The following is a 15,271-nucleotide window of genomic DNA, read 5'->3' on the forward strand; positions in this document are numbered from 1 at the left end:
CTCTGGGCCATTGTTTTACATCACAGGGAACTGTTTTGTCTATTTATTGATCATTCGTTGATCATTACCATAAAGACCTGGGGCTTTGTAAATACCTTTATTCTTTGATGCAAGATATCACCAGACTTTGAGTCACAATAATCAAAACGTGTAGCTGCTAAAATTTGCTCATCAGATTTTCACACTTGCAGTTTTAAACCACATCAGAAGTTCCTCCTCTTGAAGAAGGAAGAGGATCCATATTCCACACCCCTCACATTAGTATCCATAGAGTCAAGGGCACATCTCTTCCAAAGGAAAATTAAAAAAGGCAAAGGCCAATGAGACCCCAGCCAGCAGAACACACCATCTTTAATTCAGGAAAATAAACTTCCAACGGGAAGCTCCTCTTCCCCTGAAAAAAGCCAACTGAGAAATGTTATTGTTCATTTTTTTACACTTGCTACTTCATATCCATCACTGTTTTAGGAACCAGTTTTATTCACTGTACATTCTCCTTGCAATAAACCACTAGTAAACTAGTTGGTGAGAAGAACAACAGACATACACTCAACATCCTTCCTACTCCTATTTAGTGTTTGCTATGCCTAGTTTGATGAACTGAGTGACTGTTACCGTGCAAGCAGAGAATCTCATACCCTTGGAAAGCCAAGTGTCCATTTAAAGCCGTGCCATACAGCCAGACCTCCGAGCTCTGCAGCGACGAGCCAGGCGCCTCCATGCTTTGCAAATGTATAGTGACACTTTCTGCACATCGAAAACAGGACAGAACCATTGATTACCAAGATTTTAAGGTAGGAATTAGAGCTTAAGGGTCCCAAGCACAATGCTAAGACCCAGAAAAGCAGGATTTAAGGCACTGCCATGCACCCCTGAAGGCCATGAACAGGTACTTCAAGGTCATCTGAGAAGTCCGAGGCAGATTTTCACGCATCCAGTTAGTGCAAAACCTGAATGTTTTGTCTTCTCAGGTTCTGAAGTTACTTAAAATCAGACCTATCTGATTAACTAACGTAAGGTGATAGAGTTATTCCCAAAGGAGAGACATTCTGAAATGAGACTCGTGCCTAGTAAAGAGCCTTTACTATGACTTAACTGCAAGGCGTTTAGTATAAATACTTTTTCTGAGTGTCTGAAAGAGCCAGAACTGTATATGAAGAATGAAAATACTTGTCACAACACTTTCTGTAATTTCTGTGGAATAAAGAACTGTTTACCTGTATAGCAATTCAGTCAAATTGCAATGGCTGTTTATCATGCTAAAAGATTTGAATAGTCTGAAAGAAATATTTGTGCTGAAAAGCTTTATTTAGAATCAAAAGGCAAATAGCTGAAAACTACTGAACCAGAAAATGTATGCAAAGGAAGATCAATGTGAATGAAATATCTCTCTTAATATTTTACCAGGGGAAAAAACCAGAATCATTAATGTTATTTTTAATTTTGAGCCTTTGTAAGATTATGAACAGTCTTGGTTTTCCCTTGGAAGGTTAAACAAACAGACTAGTCAGTTGTGTAAGGGAGAAATGGGTAACAGAGGAACATGAAGAAGAATTTCATACATTTAAAAAGCTAATTGATGATTGATCAATACAAATAAATATAGAATATGAATTACTTTTTTGAGCCTTTCTCATGAAACCTCCTGTGTGCTTCATAAAATCTGAACTATGAAAATCTAGAAAATGATTTGGAAGACAAGTGTCCATGCATTCTTAATGAATAACTATGTAAAGAAAGGGGTGAATAAATTTTAAAGTATCTGGTGATGTGTCCTTTGCGCCAGTGTGTACTGACAGAATGAAGCAGGCAAATAGTGAGACGTGCATACAGCAATGTGCTGGAAACATGGTGGGTATCTTTGGTTAATCAAAATACAAGCGCTACTGTTTTTATGAAGCCAAGTAAAATCAAGTGAACAGTCTGTCCACTAACATTATGCTTTTCTCAGACAAGAACATTATGTTTCTCTGAGTCTTTTGATAAACATGGAACAATTGCCCTATAATAACAAGAAACTGAGGAAATGTGTTGTATGACTTCTGTTCATGAGCATTTTGCTAAAATAGCAGCAAATTACTTTTTCTATGAATGTAGGAATGTGTTTTGCATTTTGGCTCATTTCTTTTCACTTATTTCTTTCATCGGCAAATGAAATCATAGAGGAGTATATTTTTTAATTTAGAGTTAGATATTTTTCCTAACAGTGATTTTAACAAATATATTTCAATTTAGGTTCGAATACTGCCATCCATCAGAGAGTGCATTCAGCTAAAAATGGAATCACACAAGCATGAGTGTTAGGCAGATGCTGTGAGTAGCAACAGAATAGCCCATGCTGCAGATCAGCTGCATAAGAAAACCAGAAACATAGGTCTGATTTCAAAAGTGGGAATCCAGAGTCACATACTAGCTTTATCAGTGTCTGTGACTTTTTGTTCCCACACTTGGTCAATTAATGAGATTAGGAAATGCCATTAATGAATCCTCTCAGTCTTTACATATAGGCAGAGAAAACAGCAGGGAGTTTAGAAAGGTGTTGGAGAGGAGGGGTTCTCGGACACCTTCCAGTTCCTTGAAGTTTTTCAGAACATATATATCGTGGAAACACACTCCAGCTACACCTATGTATTCCCTGTCCAAGAGCTGAGCTAATCAGAGTTTACTAGCAGGAATTTGTATACAAGAGGGATATGAGAGGAGATAGCCTTATGGTCCGGAAGGGACAGCTGATGCGGGACAGCCGTGTGTGCAATACCCGCCGTGTCCCAGAGCCCTCCCGCTCCTCCTGGCAGTGGAGGATCTGGCTCCGTGCAGACTGGGCCACCGTGATTCTTCCTGCTGAGAGTTTTTGGACTCTTTTTCTTGTTCTCCCTGAGGAATGTGCGGAATTTCTAGCCATTCCTTTCTTCTTCAGCCTGAGGAGACTGGATGATTTGTAGATACTGGACTGATGCCACACTGCAGAGACTGAAAAACCGCCTCAGCACAGGAAAGAGAATTACATATACATATATGCTAAAATACAGCCTGGGCAGAAACTTAGATAGCACAAAATAGGGAAATAAGTGTAAGACAATACTGACAGAGCTACTGCATAGTAATTATTGAATTTATAAAAAAATCAAAAAGCCACTTGCAAAGACACGCATGTTTATGTTATAAAATAAAGCATACGGCACTCTTAGCAGTTTAATTCTGAGTAATATTGACTAAACTTTGCTTGGCCTTCAGCTGAGAAGTAAAAAAGAAGTAGCATCTTAGAGTTACATGTAATATTACCTCAGTGCCTCCCTAATCCATAACGGAAGCATTAATCACTGTGTCTTTGTCATGGCAGCAAGGCAGTTTGCAGTCTGTCTCTGTACTTGATTTATGAACAGCTGATGGCCATTGAACTGCAGCAATCCACCAACAGTATTTTGTACTTCCTTCTGCTTTGAGCACAAACGTTACAGAACACTGACAATATATTCCATCTAATATATACAAGGTTCATTTTGTAAGCTCCTTCATTTTTGCCTCTCTTTGGTCTGGTTTTCATGTCTCGCTCTTTCCTCCTCCATCACAAAATGCATTGCTGATTTTGCTTTAAAGTCTGGGCTTTGCCGTGCTCAAGAGCAGGATCAGCACACTTCTATCTTCCAGCACTATCAAGGTCAGCTCCTGACCCAACTGAGCAAGAAATGGCACGGTCCTCAAGCCTATTTGCCTCCTTCTCTCAGTAGGTTTCCTCTTGTCCCATGAGTTCCACATGAAATTTGGAGTTTCGAGATCTGATGCAGATCCTTTTGGGCACGAGTCCCCAGTGTGGCCGCAGTCTACTTCAGATACTTGCTTTGGAAGGAAAAAGAAGGGGACTGGATTTCCATTTTGTTCTTTTGCAGATGCCTAAGAGGTGAGACACTCAGCTTGAACTACCATTTAGAAACACCTGGGCGGTCAAAGAGAGGTTCCTCCTCAGCCCTCCTGTTACAAACAAGTCTTGAGTCCATTGGGCTCCAGTCTCACCAGTGTGTGGAGGGCAGCAGCTGCCTACCAGTACATACCTGCGGTGACACGGTGGCTGTGGAAACCCGCACGCTTCATGAACACGCTCACTCTGTGTAGATTTTCTGTTGCAGTCTGTCTCTGGGGGAATTGTGCCCATTTTTGATGAAATATCTATGTCCTCCCTTTCTCGATGTTGTCTCATTCCTTAGGCCCCCTCTGTGCTCTGGTCTGCAACTTTTAAAAGCCATGGCTATGTCCAAATTTCTATTAATCACAAGATTGCTGCATTCAGTAGTGTTTAGGAGGATATCGCCTTGTAAACCGTACCGTGCTATTCACCATCGCCTGTAACAAAGCACTCTTTGTTGGTTAATGGTGTCTAGAAAATAATATTTAAATTTGAAGCATCTCAAATTTTGAAGAGTGCGTTAAGGAAAAAAAAAAAGAAAAAGCCAACAGCTAGAAAAGCTAGGGTTTTTAATGCTTTACCTCACCTCTCTTGCTAAGAGAATGAGGGATGTATTCACAAATATTTGAAGTGGGGCTTGAAGAGATAGTGCTGCCCTATAGGAACGCCTGGCATCAAAGGGTGTATAACACAGCATAATGCGATGAAATTAGGCAGTAATGCTATCCAGATAAGTAGTCTTTCATCCTGGAAGTACATTCCAAGTGTTCGTAAATGCAATAGCGATTGCAGACATTTTTGGGGGAGGATTCCTACAGCAAGTCCTGCCAGGTATGGACTGGCTAGGCGGGGAGGGAAGGAGGAAGGGGAGGCTGAGCGGTACCCTCGCACTGGCCGGCACCGTGCTGGCTCTCTCACAGCCCTTTGCCACCCTGAGTGGGTTGGGCGCTGTGCCATGGCAGGGCACTCCCCACGGGACCTGCTGGAGGCCCTGACCCCTGTAAAGCTGAGCTGAACCGAAGAGCTATTATGAGGCTCCACCTCACACTGGTGAAAAAAACCTAGGGTAGGACCAGGAACAGGGTTTGGCCCAGATGTCTCCATGAAACACTTGGCCCAAGGCCCATCTGGCTGCATGGGAGCCTGTCACGGCTTCCACGGGTGTCGTGCCAGTGGCTGGGAGGGCAGGGGAGGCACCATGCACTGACCTGGCATGCATGGTGGGCAGCGCTCGGCTCATGAGCCGGCATGCAAAGCAGATCACAGATGCCAGTGTACCTTAATTATTTAGGCTATAGCCACCATAAGTGATGAGAACAAATTACCAGTCCATTTCTAATGAGAGTTTGGGAGAAACTGTGAGATGAAGCAGAGCGAAGTCAGGTGGTGGGTCTGTGGAGGGTGGTGGTGGTACCCGTTTGCTTTACCTCTTTGGGTTTGCTGTTATTTTTCAATAAAAAGCTTGTATTCTCATCATGGGTTTTTAAATGAGCAAAAATTTTAAAAAAATAAAATTACGATAAGCAGAAAGCAACTTCGCATCCACCATGTCCCACAAGATGGAGCTCTCAGCTCAGGAGCAAGCAGGATTTTCTTTGTGTTACCAAAAAACACAACATTTTTACTCTCACCCTTTTCTAATTTTTATCTTTTGCTAATAAAATGCAGATTAGTTTTATACATTATTTATGGAGCCCAGGACTGGTATAGGCAACACTGTCACTCAATTTAATGATTTAGATATGTTTTTTATTATTGTTATACTGTATAGACTTGGAAAACCTTCATTTGGATCCCATTTAGAATACAGGAAGTTGCCCAAATCTTGGATGTGAACCTTAATTTACTGAAATCCTTGTAAGGCTGAGAATATTTACTGCTGGCATTTAGTGCTCCTGTGAGAGTCAGAGTGAGGGTGAGGGGGTGGGGGGGAAGAGAAAGAGAGGAAAGGAAAGACAACTGTAACTTCAGCCAAAAAAGCAAAGAACATATGTTGGAGTCGTGCTCGGCTGTGCGAGTGCAGGAGCAGGGTAATCTGCCTCTGAGCCGCTCTGCCGGGACGAGGAGGTGCCTTACTGCCTCGGAGACCCAGGAGAACTCTAACGGGACTTGTCCTTCGGAGACCTGAATCTGCTGTTTTAAGGCTCTCTTTATACAGTGGCTGTCACTACTAGTTACGACACTTGGGTTGGTGTACCCCATAAAGGATCGGGCCCTTTTCCTGAAGCAGCAGAAGTCCCTTTGGACTGTCACTGTGCTCTGCTGGTAAAGAGGGCAGGGATTTTAGCAGTGCAGAGTTGCAGCGGTTCCAGGGGTGCCCAAGGGACACCCGACGCAGGACCCCAGGCAGCCTGGAGCGGGGGGAGTGCTGCAAACCCGTCACTCTGCGGGGAGCTGGAGAAGGTGACCCAGCAGCCAGCAGTAATGGAAGCAGGAAAAAATCTCTTATTTTTTCCCCTCCTTTCAGTTACTTTGTACCTGCACAATAGTAACAAGCCTATACAAGTTTTGGTTGTTAAGACTTGTAGAGAAAATTATTCCTAGGACAGGGGCAGTCTTTGCTCAGGCTACAAGTGCAGGTGATTTCATCGGTCTCCAACCTGTCAGAAAATCAGAGTTCTGCACTTCAGGAAAAAGAACAAGTGCCCCAGTAATTCCCACAGTGTTTTTTGCTTTAAAGAAAAGCAAAGTAAGATTTTTAAAATAACTTTTTTAGGTATTTGCTTTATGCTCCCCTGTTCCTCCAGCCCCCTTTCATTCAGCTGCTTAACCTACCTTTCAGCCAGTCTCTGGTGGCTTGTTTGTCCTACGCCGTGACAATAATGGAGTAGCTGGCAGGAGGATGAATGAAGGGACCGTGCCAGCTATTGTGCCTATTGTGGAAAAAAAAAACAATGGTGAAACTTTGATATGTCTACGTTAAAATTTCCTCAGAAACCTGTATGTTATGGACCAGAGATTTCTTAAATGGAAACACTGTTTTGTGAATCTCTAAAGAAGTGCAGTATGTTTTCTGAAGAGCAGTTTAATTTAAGAGCTTTCCTATTTACATGAAATACCCACCACTGTTTGTTACTATTATTACTGAAACAACTTTTGACGGTATACTGTCATTATTTTGAATTTAGTTATGCTTTGTTAGTGTTTATTACCGGCACTGTGAAAGGATCAAGGCGTTCCTCTACAAGGCGTACCAATGTGTGGTGAGAAGACAGTTTTTGTCTAGGAGCTCGCGGCCAGAGTATGGCCGTGCAGGAAAACAGGATGGGGGGAGCAACTGGGAGATGGCAAAAGCAGACAGAGTCAGTCTATGTAAAGTTGTCTCTCTCTTACAAGCTGTATACTGTGTGCAATAGCAGAGTGTGGCCAAAAGATTACTGCCAAGGTATCAAATCTCAAATATAGCTCAGTTGGAGAACATGATTGAAACAGCAAGTACGTAAAATTGGAAGATCTGTGTTCATGATACGCTATCTAGATGGCTGCAGTATAATTATAATCATAGCACCAGCTTGTCTCCCGCATAAACACCTAACATCTCTCCAGTAAAGACCTTCTAAAGTACCTCGAAAGACGTGCAGGTAGTTCAGATATGCAATGTCTGCTTCTAGAATTAGGAAAACTGAAATGAAGAGAAGGGATTTGCAATTGCTTGTAGAGCTGGAAGGTTAGTGATCATTCTTTATCTCTTATTGTGTGAGTGGGAGGGCACCCATCTTGAACAAACTGCTAGACACAATTGTTCATTTTTACATTAAGATGTCATTTCGTGTTAATTTAAAGGACTCCGCTGCAATATGTGGTGGCATAGTTTCATTTTTAATAATCCCATAATGATTTCAATTTTGAGAAGATATTTAGGCATTGGAATAGATAAGGAGAACGTGGAAATTTGGTCATTAGAGCTGTTTAGAACAAGTTGGACAAATACGTGTCAGGGATGACATAGGTATAGTTGATTCTGCCTTGAGGCAGAGGAATAGACAAGATGACCTATTTACTCTGTTTTCTAGGACTTGTCTGAGACTAGATATAGGTGATTAAATGCAGAAAATATTCTGTGTCAAAATAAAGAAGATGACCAACTGTGTTGAAATAAAGTTCAAATTAACCTGAAGCTAAACAAGAAATTTGTAGGAATCATGTAATTATCCAAAATCAAGCACAAATAATATTTAAAATTCCAAAGGAAGGTGAAATTTTAAGAAAATACATAGAAGATAGCGTGAGAAATGCTCAGAAACAGCGTACAAGGAACTTCGGCTCTGCTGCATAACAAAATTGCTAAATAAAATTATTCCAATGTGGGGCATTTTTGTGTTTCTAGTCTCAGATTCAAATGTTTGCCTAAAAATAGAATTTTTTTTTTTTTTTTGTGTCATCATAGTGTTCCCATTAAGAATATAGCCAGCAGCTACTTTCGTTGAGAAGCCTGTGATCTCAGCTGTGGGAAGAACAATGGAAACATGCTGTTCTTCTCGAAATGCCCCTGTGGATATAGGCTGCTTCTGCTCTGCTTTTTCATCATAAACTCTCTTTACACCAGCACTCCAAGCCTCAAAGCAGCCAGGGAAGAGCCAGGTCAGACTGGATTTCTGGGTACCTCGGTCACTTGGCGCAGGCTGGGTACGCACTGGTGGTGTCCGCAGGTTGAGCTGCAGGATGACTAGGCTGCCCTTCTGCATTGCTTTTGCCACGCTGGTGCCATAGCCTGGCCGACAGCCTGTAGACCAGATTTCTTGGCATCTTTCCTAGAAGGGCACTCATCCCATATCTCATACCGTATGCTACGAAGGTAACTGGGACTGATGGGCAGCCTTGAATTTTGCATACTGTGGACACTGGGAGCTCAGCTGTAATCATCCTGTCTCCGTAAATATGTTCTCAGAGAGCCAGGTCAGGGAGTATAGTGGGCTATATTCTGCTTATATGACCACTTATTCAAGTAGAGTATAGATGCGGCATCACATTGGGACCTCACTTCCACTTAGGAGAAAGCAACCATTTTGAAAGACAAGTTTCCTGCACTCTCCATGAGATTTTTCTGCAGAAGAACTTTTAAAAATAGCAATATTTAAGGGAGGAAATGGTTGTTAAACCTACAACACTGTCTTCAATTGTAGGACATAAAGACTTCCATAGTTTTAACTACTTGAAGAGCATAAAGAATCATGTATTTTACTAATCACATAATCAGAGAAAGAGAGTACTACTTTTATTCAAGATACCCTTTTTAATTAAAATTAAGTCCCAAATGGACTACCATGGTTTATTTATAAAATCCTAAAAATTTGTAGCTATTTTTCGCTTTCCCTGTTAACAAGGCAGTTGTATTTGGCAAGGCTGTGACTTTCTATGATCATGTTTGAGGTCTTCATTGATTGTTTGATGGATATGCTGAAGAAGAACCAGGACCTTTAAGTTGGCACTGTTTTACTTCAGGATATCAAATTCTAGAAAGACATTGTCTTCTTGGATCTATGTGATAAATTCTTGCAGGTGGGATTCAATGGAATGTTCAGCAAGCAGTGTACAGTGACCTGATTATTTATCTTGTCAAATGGAGTCCCTGGACATAACTGTCAAGCTGCCATTGACACTGGAGTATAATCAGCTCTATATTAAACTGTCCAACGGTGACGTGGAGACTACAGCCATTATTTACTTAAGAAGCGTAACCCACAGTGCTGAGGATGTTTGAAAGATGTGAGAGTCTGTATAGCAGTAACTGCTGCCTCAGTAGCCTTTCTGAAGGTGTCCCAATCTCAATTTTCACAAGACTGCTCTAAAACATCATGTTTATGTCAGCTTTAGTGCAAACTAATGGAACATGCCCACAATTGGAGGGGTTTTATTCTTAATAGTTTCATGAGCTACTTCACTTAACGTAGCAGGGTATGATCAGCTAATGAAATTTCTAGATCTTGCCCACCAATGGCCTTCATTAGACTTCTTTAGCATAGTCATGCTGCCACTGCAACTGAAGGGAACTGGTGCCTCAGTTTCCCTGATAAGGGCTTTTTCAATATGCTCTTGAGTTGAGACAACAATGACATGAGAAGACCTTTCAGTCATTTATGCCAGCATCAGCCAGTGATACTTGTGCCAAAACATGTACTAATACTGGTGACTCTTGACACGCCCAGTCTACCTCCTGCCACTGAATCACCATTGTATCTAGGAGGCTTGTTTGGTGAAGACCAGCTGTAGTGGAGGATGGTGACCGACTACGTCTCTGATGCAGCTCCACTTCAGAGTTAACTGAACCATTGACTTGACCCTCTTTGGCTCCTGTATAATTACAACAATTAGATAAAACAATAATTAGTAACTTATCTTAATTACAACCTATTTTTATCAAGTACAGCTTGTGCACAAGGTTTCAATTAATTTTAACTACATGGAGAGTTGAGAGAGTCTGTTGTTTTAAGATTATTCAGGACAAAGAACAGATGCTAAATTTCTTTAAATGACCAGTTTAATTTTAGCACAAATTAACAGATTTGTTTATTAATGCTCAGAACACTCATCCTGTTTTTAAAGGATGAGAACTGTAAGTCTGGGGAAGGTGTGCTCATTTTTCATAAATAATAAAAATGGTGAATCCTTGCTTTAAATGAAGAGAGAAGTCTCCATAAACTGTAGGGTTGTGACCGGGGCCTCCCTACCAGAACAGAGAACCCGATAACTTTGTGTTGAGGTGGGGGAAGTGAGACTTTTTCAAAGAGCTTCTTGAAGGTGAGACTTTTTACAAAAGATTTGCTGCGAATTGGACTGGACGCAGGGTGTCCCTGCGGTTGTGCTTTGCCTCTTCTCCATCGCACGTCCTCCGACAGGCAGCCCCAGGAGCAGGAGCGGCTGCACATCCCTCTAGTGCCACACTTCATCCCTGTGTTACCTCCACGGATTGTTTTCTGCTTATCCTTTAAGCACTCTGGTCATTGTATACTCGTGAATGATCCCAAGCTATGAAACTGTGCTGCATTTTAGACACAAGAACCAGCTTTGAGAGGTCCCCTATGTTTGCAGAAAATCTAAGCATCAAAAAATACTGCGTATCAACACCTATCAGAGTCCATGATTCCTGGTATTCGTGGGAATTAATTGGCTGTGTGAAATTTGAGAATTATACAGGTTCACTGCTAGAACTAAGTCACAATTAGTGCCAAGTGCTTTCACTACTAAAAAAGCCCCATGGATTAGGCCTTTCAGAATAAAGAAAATCTGCTTCTGAACTTTTTGCCGCAGTTGGATACTCAGTCATAGAATAGTCTACATACTGCCAGTACATTTACAATGTAAACGCTTTCTTTTCAAGGTCAGGGTTTTAAAGCACTAGACTGCTATTGAAACTGCAGGGGCAGAGCCTGAACAATTCTACTGGTTTTCTAAAAATAAGGACCTTTATAGCTAAACTGCAGGATGTATTTTAAAAGAAAGAGTCTCAACATTTTTCTTTTTACTGCTACTTGTATCCCATCTCTACCAATTTTTACTGCTTTACACAAAGGCACGTCTATCGCAAGGCATGGCATAAAATCAACACTTCCACTCTAGCAGTTAAGCCCAGTCTTACAATATTTGTGATGTGCCACAGTATTCAAATGCATTAACACAAAACCTGACCCACCAAAGGGAATATAGCTTTAAAAATAAAATGACAGAAAGGGAGAATGCCTACTTGGCTAATTCAGACTTCTTAGCTGCAACTACTATGTTGAATTTTACATTTTTAAATGTCATATTTTCATTTAAAACCCGCACCCCTCAAATACCTCATGAAATCCTGCAAGACTGAGGCATGAATGAAGCAATTGCCTCCTTCATTATAAATGATTAATTCTAATCAATCAGAGCTTAGTATTCCCAAACCTTTAGACCTTTCTTGTTTAGCTTTTGCAGTGCTTGAAAATGTGTATTGACGGGAGGGTGAAAATGTTTTTTCTCGTTATTGGAAAATATTTGGCGTTAAGTGTGATACCTTAAAATACTGCAGACTGAATTTGGGTCAGTTTGTAGGTAGGCATACTGACAGAAAAACAGTGAGGTGCCAGCACATTTATAAGCTCACCAAAAGATTGTCCAGTGTTGCAAGTAAAAGATCATATAGCTGCTTATATCCATACTTCCCTGGCAGCTGTGACAAATGGCCATATGTTTTCAGGTTTAGAGGACAGCTCGGCGTGTACCTGGCTGTCCCTGCTCCAGATTTCCCAGTGTAAAGTCCCCCGAGTGAATGGAAGTGCCGCTGGTCTTGCTTTCCTGGTCCTCACTGAGCACCAGGATGGAGGAAAAGCAGATGAGGGTGAAAGCCCACCCGTGTGGATAACACTGACTCATCTCTCATTTTTTTCTGCAAGATTTTCTCTTTAGCTTTTAGTACCAGATTTAAAGGTGAAATACTTAGCCTCTCTTTTATACATGTCCGAAGATCTTGTTCTTCAATTCCGAGCAAGTCTAACACTGATGGGGTGTTATGCATCATTAGCCAATGTGGGTAAAAGGACATTTTTTACATACTTTTTTTTTCTTCCTAATTCAGTCATTTACTATTACAACGGAGATACATATGTAGATACTGTACATGAACAGTTATTTTTGCATGGTATCACACCTTTGATAAAGTATCTGGTTGAGTAACTATGAAAAACTAAGCAAATGAAATTGTGTTCTTTTGTTCCAAAATTTATATCTCTAAACATACAGGTTTCCTTTTCCACTTATCCTAGCTTTTGTCCTGAAGAACGACTTCTTTGAAGTCAGATAAAGTGTTGCAATTTAATTGTCCCAGTCCAAGTATGTCTTAGCTGAATTTAGGTACTGGACTGTAAAACTTCATTTTTCTTCTCTCAACATTTTCAGTTGCATCTACATCTTTCAGCTTTTTTTTTTTTTTTTTTAGTGTTTCTATTAAGATTTGCAAAAAATATTATGAGGAAACTCTAGCAATTCTTTTAGAAATAACAGAATTGTATTTGATGAAATTGCTACAGTTTTTAGAACAAGACTCAACCATTAGCAGTTTTAGAGTGCAAATTGTATCGTAGAGCTATATTCAATGCATTCTGATTTCATTCCTTCTTGAACCAGGTACACTAAGGAGAAAATGTTTCCTTCTTCAGCATATAGAAACTTACATATGGTTTGCTATTACTGCTGCCCAGCTCCAAAGCCAACATCTCAATCTGTGCAAAGAAACAGGAGGACAGCCAGTGGGTGGGCTCGAAGCATGAAACAGAAGGAGGGAGAGGGAGTGAGCGGGGGAGAGACTCTGTGCATATGTCCAGAGGAGTTAAGTAGTTAGAGCATCCATTAGGGAGATGAAGGACCAAGACTCATATTCTTCTGTATGATCTGAGAAATTTGCTTAAACTCAGCTCTACCAGATCCCCAACGGCCAAGTTATTTGGTTACTCTGTCCTTTCCAAACATCTCTTCTTAGAGATATTCTATTATGAATAAATAAAAGATATCCCTTGGAGCAGGAATATTCTGTTCATGTTAACCAGTATTATGTATGTTCTGCCTCTTTTTGTTCCTGTAGTAACTATATGAAGTGGAACAGCACCAGTGGGGCAGATGGAAAATTTCATCCTAAACTGACCAAGGGGATGGAAAATGTTAGTTAAAGTTCTTGGCGTGAACGAGAGCAGAGCATGGTTGCAGGATGTGTCTCACTCCTCAGGATCCTGCTGGAGGAGCTTACCTGATCAGGGTTAGGTGCCCAAATCTGGGTAGGTCGGCTGCTTTGGCTCCTGGGGCTTGTCCTCTCCTCTGAACTGTGATTGTATCTGGTATAGCAGCTATCTCTTCTTTCAGAAGTGCTCTCTGCTCCTACAGGCTCCTAAATCAGGAATGGAAATGGTATTAGGTGGCAATCATCTATGAGTAAGATATTTCAGTGACTAAGTTACTCTGAGGATTTATTCATAGCTTTTACTGAAATCAGTGGGAAATGCAAGTCAGACCTTAGGAATTTCAATGTGAGAGGAATGTCTGGGCATCATCTGTGTTATTAAATTTTATTTCTGATGCCTCCATAGATTTCATAGTTTTGCAAAAACATGTAGCAAACATGGAGCTTATTGCTCATAGTTCATCCAGGAAATATGTCATAGTACAAGATGGACTGAACATAAAAGATAGCTGTTTTGGTTATGCTTTTCAAGCGTTAACAAGTATATAGCAATGGTCTGTAAAACTGGTAAATAGATCAATAAATAATTCCAGTGATAGCTTATTGAATTTCAATAGTGAAAACCAGCACTTTAAAAATGCTGAATTTTGCTTTTCTAATGACTAAGTCTGTGTCACTTTACCATAAATACTCAACTTTAGCAATTATCATCAAGGCCTTATTCAACAAGTTTCTAATTTTAACAAATGTAATTTACTGCAATACTGAATTGTTGATACGATACCTATTCTTTATTCCTTGATGAGTTTGACCCATAAATTGATTATATAAGTAAAAATGTCAGCAGAGAATTTTTGAGTAAGCCTGAGGAATACAAGGGGGAAAAAACAGTTTTACACTATTGGGATGTAGAACTGAAGGTCCCCTGATGTTTGAGTTATCTGACATCCAGTCTTTAGGGAGAAGCTCAGCTATCCCAGCTCGCCTGGGTCGTGGGATTCGCTCAAGGACCTTTGCTGTGGTTAGTCGGTGTTTACATGGCGAGACCTTCAATACTGTAGTGTTGACGGTTGCAGCACCTAATCTTACCACCCTGCCATTTCAGAGTCCTGAGCTACAGAATTATGAACTGGAAGAGTCAGACACTAAAAATATCTTCCCAGAAGGGACTGAAGACTTCCAGACCTGAGCTGGGAATCACAGGCGGCTTTCTAGGAACCATTGCCCTAAAAAAATAAAGTTTTGCAAAGCACTGATTTTATTAGTAGTTAACTGAAAATATTAGTAATGGACTGCTGTAAATAATTTTGTGTAACAAAAATACTGAATAAAAGAGATAAAAGAGCAGCATAACTTTATAAATGTAACAGAAAGAAGCCTAACACCAAGATTATTCTTAAAGGACATAAAAACCATTAATGGATGGCTATCCAATTGCTGTTAAATCTTGTCCAAGCTTTTGCTGTTAAGGTATGAGAAGGTGAGGACCTTTCTGCTGTGCGGGTGAGGACCTCGACAACCACAGATGTTCAGCTGCAGACGACTGCTGCTGTTAGAAATAAGGCAAGTGGGTGCATTCCCAGGCAGACTAGATCTAAGTGCATTAGGGTGTATTCTGGGTTTAGCTAAGCCAGCCTGATCTCATCCTGGGTCAGTCCTAGCTGCACCGGTTCGTTCCTTTTTTTAATTTTGATTTTTCTTTTCTTGTCATCTCTTCTTACCTAACTCTGGCA

At 40.8% G+C, this 15,271-nt stretch overlaps 1 long non-coding RNA gene across 1 annotated transcript; it reads right to left on the reverse strand.

The window, feature by feature from the left end:
* Positions 1-332: 332 nt before the first annotated feature.
* Positions 333-13,747, reverse strand: LOC129206489 (uncharacterized). The gene is made up of 4 exons (XR_008577163.1): positions 13,608-13,747; positions 10,071-10,192; positions 6,677-6,774; positions 333-4,338 (listed from the first exon to the last, which is right to left on the reverse strand). It is a non-coding gene; the product is annotated as an uncharacterized LOC129206489 (long non-coding RNA).
* Between the last annotated feature and the right edge of the window lie 1,524 nt (positions 13,748-15,271).

Source organism: Grus americana, chromosome 4 (assembly GCF_028858705.1).
Source record: "Grus americana isolate bGruAme1 chromosome 4, bGruAme1.mat, whole genome shotgun sequence".
Taxonomy (NCBI): Eukaryota; Metazoa; Chordata; class Aves; order Gruiformes; family Gruidae; genus Grus; species Grus americana.